Here is a 7,203-nt window from a genome sequence, read left to right on the forward strand (position 1 = left end):
TTGTAGTTATAGATTTTGTAGGACTTTATATAGGAATGTCACCTGCTTTATCACTGTCAAATTATTATTAAAAGCAACAAAGAGTCCTGTGGCACCTTAAAGACTAACAGATGTATTGGAGCATAAGCTTTCTTGGGTGAATGCCCACTTCGTCAGATGCATTATTGTTCTTTGTTTATTTCAAAACAGCCCTGTAGATTGGCATGTCTGTGGGGTTAACAGGCTATTTCAATTTTATTAGAGATTCCATTGATTCTGCACATTATATTTTCATATTGCTCGAGACTTATGAGGTCCATTGGTAGAAATGCATAAAGAGATCAAAATACACAGTAGCGGACTGACACCACTATCGTTCGTTGTATTTTTCTGATTGGCTTGTAAAGCATAGCATTTTGTGAAATGCATGGGTCAAATGTCATGCAGAACTGAAACACTGCTCTTTTGCCTTGTGCAGTGGCAGTATCATAGCCAATGAGGTTAATCTGAGGTGTGATTATTGCTAGTTGAAAACTTTTCCTTTCAAGTCAATCTAGTCCACTAAACAAAGCCCTTGCAACTTTAAAAGGCTGCAGTATTGACATCAATAAATGGGTCGGCAAACTTTGGTTCCTGGCCGTCAGGGTAAGCCGCTGGCGGGTCGGGATGTTTTGTTTACTTGGAGCATCTGCAGGCATGGAGCCCCTCAGCTCCCTGAGGCCGCGGTTCGCCGTTGCCAGCCAATAGGAGCTATTTCCCGCAGCTCCCATTGGCTGGGAATGGCAAACCTCAGCCACAGGGAGCTGAGGGGCTCCATGCCTGCAGATGCTCCAGGTAAACAAAACAACAATGTATTAGATATTCAATTCAATGATTCCATAGAGTTTAAAATCTTCAAATTTTGGTGTAGACCTGTTTATAAGCCAACCCCCGCTCTTTGATGCGTCACTTTTTTACCAAAAATATTTGGCTTATGAATGGGTATATACGGTATATTTTCTGAGCTTTAAAAAAGGTTCAGGTTGGACTGAGCTTGGTTTGAGTTTAAGTCATCAATTGCATATTAATTAATTATGAACATATTAGTTCATTCATATTGAGTTATTTTACTTAACAGGACAGGACACTATCATAACTTATGTATGCAAGCAGTCCTTTATGTTAGTAGAACTGTGTGTATAATAATAATAATAATTAATAATAAATTAATAATACCTAAAAGGTTTGCAAGATTAGCCTAACCTATATTTGAGACCTAATAGGAACTTCATATTTCAAAGACTGAAAATTAATAATTCATTCATGTGACGAACTAGATAACAGAATAAGCAGTATTCATATGAGCTGAATATTTCCACTTGAAAAGAGCAGCTGACACAGTACTTGTTCTTTAAACCAAAGCATCAAATGGGTTAACCCATCCTAATTTAATGCACATCATTTTTTTCTGTCTTATTTTGGCTATAGTGACTTTCAGGTTCTCTTCATGATATGCAATGATTAGAAGTTCATAAAAATTAAGACAGTTATTTGCTAAAAATTTATTGAACTATAAAAGATTGTAGTCTCTTAAACCAAACAAATGTTCTATTTTTTATGAACAAAAAGGGGCCTCTGGGTCAAAATACTTCCATAATTTTACCTTGTGTTTGTACTGTGTATTTCATAGTGATACCTTTTTAAAAAAACAACCCTAAACTGAAGTCAAGATGCTGATATAGTAATTTTGTATCCTGATGTTAGCAGTGCCTTTGTAAAGAGAAGATTAGACTGGGGTATTCAATACACCCTACAGCTATAATTTAAATCAGGGCATACAGCAGGAGATGTAATTTATGTACACTTCTTAAATATTGCAAAATTGATGTACTTATTCATTAGCAGAAGTGGAAAGCAGATCATACATTTTATTAATAATACTAATTACATATTTAATATTTGCAAAATGATTTGAAAATGCAAAGTGCTAAGAATTCTTACTGATGCAGTCACAGTAATTAAAACATAAAAGAATAGTCATAAACTACTTCTATAGATAACTGCACATAACTCCCTGTGGATTTTCAATAATGAAGAGTAAATAAGCAAATCTAATGATCCTTTGTAGGTATTATTTTGAGTAGCAGCGTATGTTGTCCACTTCTTGATCCAAAGAAATGAGATGTGCCAGATGTTCCTATTGTTGATAGGAACAAATGCTACTTTACAGTGAGGACGCCCTCAGGATTTTCAAAGAACTGAGGATTAGAAGGAATTCCTCTGATCAACTACATTGCGGGAGTCTCTCATTGGTGAAAGCTACTGCCATGCTAACAGTAGAGGAATACATCATTAAATCCAGTGGGTTCCAAGTGCACCTTCAAATCCCTTCATAGGTTTTTGAAGCCAGTAGTGGATAGGGAGGCATTAGCAGCTACCGATGGAGACATGCTGCCATTGGGCATTGTGAGGCCCAGTGAGTACCAGCAACTCTCTGCTGTTCAAATACCCCAGCCCTCTCCCATTGTTCTGAAATTAGCAGGAATTTCTTGCCCATCTTGCAGGGCCGGCTCTACTGTTTTTGCTGCCCCAAGCATTGCGCTGAATTGCCGCCGTGGATGGCGGGGGCAGTCCGTGTGCCATTAGGGTGGCATGCGCATTTCCGCGGCGGTGGCAATTCGGCGGCAGCTTCTGTCTTCAGCCGGAAGACAGAAGCTGCTGCCGAATTGCCATCGCAGGCAGCTGAACATAGAAGCATGAACATTTCTGGTATTAGCTTTCAGGGGCTTTGAAGCATTTGAGATAAGATCCTCGCCAGTTAAAAAGTTCTGTTGCATTTGAGCTATGGCAGTGTGATCGGCATCGGCCCACCTACCCGCTAGGGGACGGTGGGGAGCTACGAGGTCACTGGCCGGCCTGGGTCATGCCTCTGTCAGCGGGAAATTAGCGGCGGGGCGGCCGCCAGCCAGAGTCTGTAGCGCGCCCCTCAGGCAGGGGAGCGCCGGCAAAAGTCAGTAGCGCACCCCTCAGGCAGGGGAGCGCCGGCAAAGGTCAGTAGCGCGCCCCCTCAGGCAGGGGAGCGCCGGCAAAGGTCAGTAACGCGCCCCCTCAGGCAGGGGAGCGCCGGCAAAGGTCAGTAACGCGCCCCCTCAGGCAGGGGAGCGCCGGCAAAGGTCAGTAGCGCGCCCCCTCAGGCAGGGGAGCGCCGGCAAAGGTCAGTAGCGCGCCCCTCAGGCAGGGGAGCGCCGGCAAAGGTCAGTAGCGCGCCCCTCAGGCAGGGGAGCACCGGCAACGGTCCCGGCATAGCTTGGCCGGGTAGGGGAACGCAGGCCCACCCTACACCACTGCGTTCCAGCCCAGGGCCCTGACAGTGGCAGAACGAGGGTCCCACCACTGGGTCAGCGGGGTCGTCCCGCTACATAGACTCACCGCTGTGCAGCTCTGTCCCTGGGCTACTTCCTACCCGATTGCTCGCCCGAATCCCTCTGGTCCCGTGAGTGCGTTGGGGTAGTTCGCTGTTGGCAGCTCCAGCTCCCCCTCAGGCTCCTCCAGCTCCTCTGGGTACTCGGCTGCTGGCAGCTCCCGCTCCTCCTCCGGCTCCTCCAGTTCCTCTGGGTACTCGGCAGCAGGCAGTCCTGGCAGCCCCAGTCCGTCCTCCAGGTGAGGTTTCCACGGGTCCAGGGCCTCCCCTGGTGTGGCAGCAGGCTCTGGAGGGAGCAGCCGGCGGTCTGCGTCTGCCTCCCTCCCTGGTATACTTCCTGTTCCACCCCTCCCCTTCCGGGGGGTGGAGCGAGCTTGGGCTGGCCCCGCCCACTCAGGCTGAGAGAAAGGCACTTTACCCTCAAGTTCGGAGGGCAGCCACCCTGGCCCCCTACATACCCCACCCCTCAAATCCAGCTCCCGAACCTCGGAGCTGGCGTCCTCAGCCTCCCCCAGACGGGAGAAAAAGTCCGCGTTGGCGTTGTCCCGTCCCGCCCGATGGCGGATCGTGAAGGCGTAGGTTTGTAGCGTAAGATATCATCGCTGAAGGCGGGCATTCGCATCCTTCATCTTGTTAAGCCACTTCAGGGGTGCATGATCTGTAACCAGTATAAAGGGGGCCCCGAGGAGGTAGTAGCGGAGAGCATCAACCGTCCACTTAACAGCTAGGGCCTCCTTCTCCAGGACGGAGTAGTTCCGCTCCCGGGGGAACAGTTTCCGACTGATGTAAACAATAGGATGCTCCTCCCCGTCCACCTCCTGTGAGAGGACCGCCCCAAGCCCCACGCCGGAGGCTTCGGTCTGGACAATGAAGTCACGATCGAAGTCCGGGCTGAAGAGAACGGGCTCGCTACACAGGCGGTCTTTGACAGTTTGAAAGGCCCTCTCGCAGTCGTCAGACCAGCACACTCTACGGGGGCTATCTTTGGTCAGGAGTTCTGTCAGAGGGGCCGTAATGGTTGCAAAATGGGGTATGAACCGCCGGTAATAGCCGGCCAGGCCCAAGAATTGATGCACCTGCCTCTTCGTGGTTGGCGCCTGACATTCCTGGAGGGCTTGAACCTTCCCGATGAGGGGGCGTACCTGTCCCCGCCCCAGGGTGTACCCCAGATAAGTGGTTTCTTCCCGCCCGATTCGGCATTTCTTGGGATTGGCTGTGAGGCCGGCGGCGCGGAGGTCCCGGAGGACAGCCGCCACTTGGTTGAGATTTTCCTCCCAGTTACTGCCATAGATGACCACATCATCCAGGTAGGCGGCGGCGTACTTGGTGTGAGGTTGCAAAATCCGATCCATCAAGCGCTGGAAGGTTGCTGGGGCCCCATGGAGGCCGAAAGGCATCCGAGTAAACTGGTACAAGCCTGAAGGGGTGGCAAACGCAGTCTTCTCCTTGGATCGGGGTTCCAAGGGGATCTGCCAGTACCCCTTGGTGAGATCTAAGGTGGTGATGTAGCAGGCTTCTCCAAGCCGGTCAAGGAGCTCATCGACGCGGGGCATTGGATACGCATCAAACTTTGAAATGGCATTGACTCTCCAAAAGTCAATACAAAACCGCCGGCTCCCATCTGGCTTCGGAACGAGGACGACGGGGCTCCGCCATTCGCTCTGGGAATGCTCGATAACACCCAGTCCCAACATGGCCTGGACTTCCTCCTCCACAGCCTCTCGCATTCGCCTAGGCAATGGCCGGGTCGTCTCTCGGACCACCACCCCGGGGTCGGTCTGGATTGCATGGTAGGCGAGCGTAGTCTGTCCGGGCTTCGTGGTGAAGGTTCTGGGGAACGGCTTCACTAGGCAGAGGGCCTGTTCCCGCTGCTCAGCAGTGAGCGTCTCGGCTAGCTGGGGTTCCCCATTATCAGACTCTTCGGGGGGTTGTGGCCCAAGGTCTGGTTCAGGTGGGTATGGGGCAATTAGTAGTCCTTCCCGTTCCCGCCAGGGTTTTAAAAGATTTACGTGATAGATCTGCTTTCCCTTCCGGTGATCAGGCTGCCGGATTTCGTAATTGACAGGCCCCACTTGGCGAAGGACTTCATACGGGCCCTGCCAGCGGGCAAAAAGCTTTGATTCCTCCAAGGGGAGCAGGAGGAGAACTTGGTCCCTGGGGGCAAATAATCGGACCTGGGTGCCCCGATTATATTGCTGCTCCTGGCCCCTTTGGGCCGTGTTTAAGTTTTCCCTCGCGAGTTCACCCACCCGGGCCAACCGCTCCTGCAGCTGCAAGACGTATTGTAAAAGGCCCTGCGTTGAGGATGGTGTATGTTCCCAAGTTTCTCTCAGGAGATCCATCACTCCGCGGGGCCGTCGCCCATAGAGGAGCTCAAATGGAGAGAACTTCGTGGAAGCCTGTGGAACTTCCCGAACCGCCAGTAGTAAAGGGGGAAGTAGTTGATCCCACTGACGGAGGTCCTGGGTGGGGAAGCGTCGCAACATTCCCTTCAGGGTTCGATTAAAACGTTCGACTAACCCATCCGTCTGGGGATGGTAAACTGAGGCCTGCAGTTTCTTAATCCCCAGCAGGGCACATACCTGACGGAACAACTTAGATGTGAAGTTGGTCCCTTGGTCAGTAAGTAACTCTCGAGGGAGGCCTACCCTGGCGAAGATCTTCACGACCTCTGTCGCAATAGTGCGGGCAGTGATACTCCTTAAGGGGACAGCCTCAGGGAAGCGGGTGGCGTAGTCCATCAAGACAAGGATATATTGGTAGCCCGCCTGACTTTTCCGGAAGGGTCCGACCAGGTCCATCGCTACTCGTTCAAATGGGACGCCCACTGTTGGTAATGGAACTAGGGGGGCCTTCCGGACCCCGGCCGGGGCGGCGCGTTGGCAGTCCGGGCATGACCCACAGTAATCCTTCACTTCGCGGTGGATGCCGGGTCAGAAGAACTTGGCCAGGACCCTAGCCGCGGTTTTCTCCGGTCCCAAATGGCCTGCAGCTGGGATGTCATGGGCTAGCTTTTGGACCGCCCGTCGATGAATGCGGGGAACCACGAGTTGGGTCCGTACCTCTTGAGTTTGAGGGTCCCGCTCCACGCGGTAGAGACGATCCTGATCAAGCTCAAATCTAGGCCATTGGGTAGCCCGCTGGGCCTCCACGACCTTCCTCTCTACCAGTGCCAGCTGTTCATAGGCAAACCGGAGCGTAGGGTCCTCCCTTTGGTCTCGGCTAAAGTCCCTAATGTCCACCGGGGGGCCCCCTGTCTCCTGGCTGTCCTGCCTGGGTGAAAGGGATGAGTCAACGCCGGGGTCGGGGCTCCGCCTGGGGCCTGGGTCCATTGCAGAGGAGGCTCCCTCGAATGCCTCTTCCGGAGATAGGGACTGGAGCACCTCGGTGAATTCTGGCCAGTCTCGGCCCAGGATGATTGGGTAGGCAAGGGACGGGGCCACCGCCACATTCATTAACTGAGTTGTCCCGTCTACCGTGAGAGGGACCTGCACCGTGGGATACGGTTTCACATCTCCATGTATGCACTGTATCCGTACCTCCCCGATGATCTGCTCGGTGTCCGGGAGGAGGGACTGGCGGACAAGAGTCTGCCCACAGCCCGAATCAATTAGACCCACCACAGGTGTCCCGGCGATGCTCATGGGGGCCGTCAATTTGGCCGCGGATGGCAGGCGGGCCCGGCGCTCCCCGGTGTACACCTGGCCAAAATCGCATTCCATCGCCGTACAGTCTCGTTGCAGGTGGCCGTACTCACCACACCGAAAGCAAGGTCCTACCTCTGTGCCCCGGCCGTGTAGGGTCACCCGGGTGGCCGCGGGGTT

At 52.3% G+C, this 7,203-nt stretch overlaps 1 pseudogene; it reads left to right on the forward strand.

The window, feature by feature from the left end:
• Positions 1 to 445: 445 nt before the first annotated feature.
• LOC112059934 (U4 spliceosomal RNA) lies at positions 446 to 623 on the forward strand (annotated as a pseudogene).
• Positions 624 to 7,203: the final 6,580 nt, after the last annotated feature.

The sequence above is a fragment of the Chrysemys picta genome, chromosome 7 (assembly GCF_011386835.1).
Source record: "Chrysemys picta bellii isolate R12L10 chromosome 7, ASM1138683v2, whole genome shotgun sequence".
NCBI classification, from domain to species: Eukaryota; Metazoa; Chordata; order Testudines; family Emydidae; genus Chrysemys; species Chrysemys picta.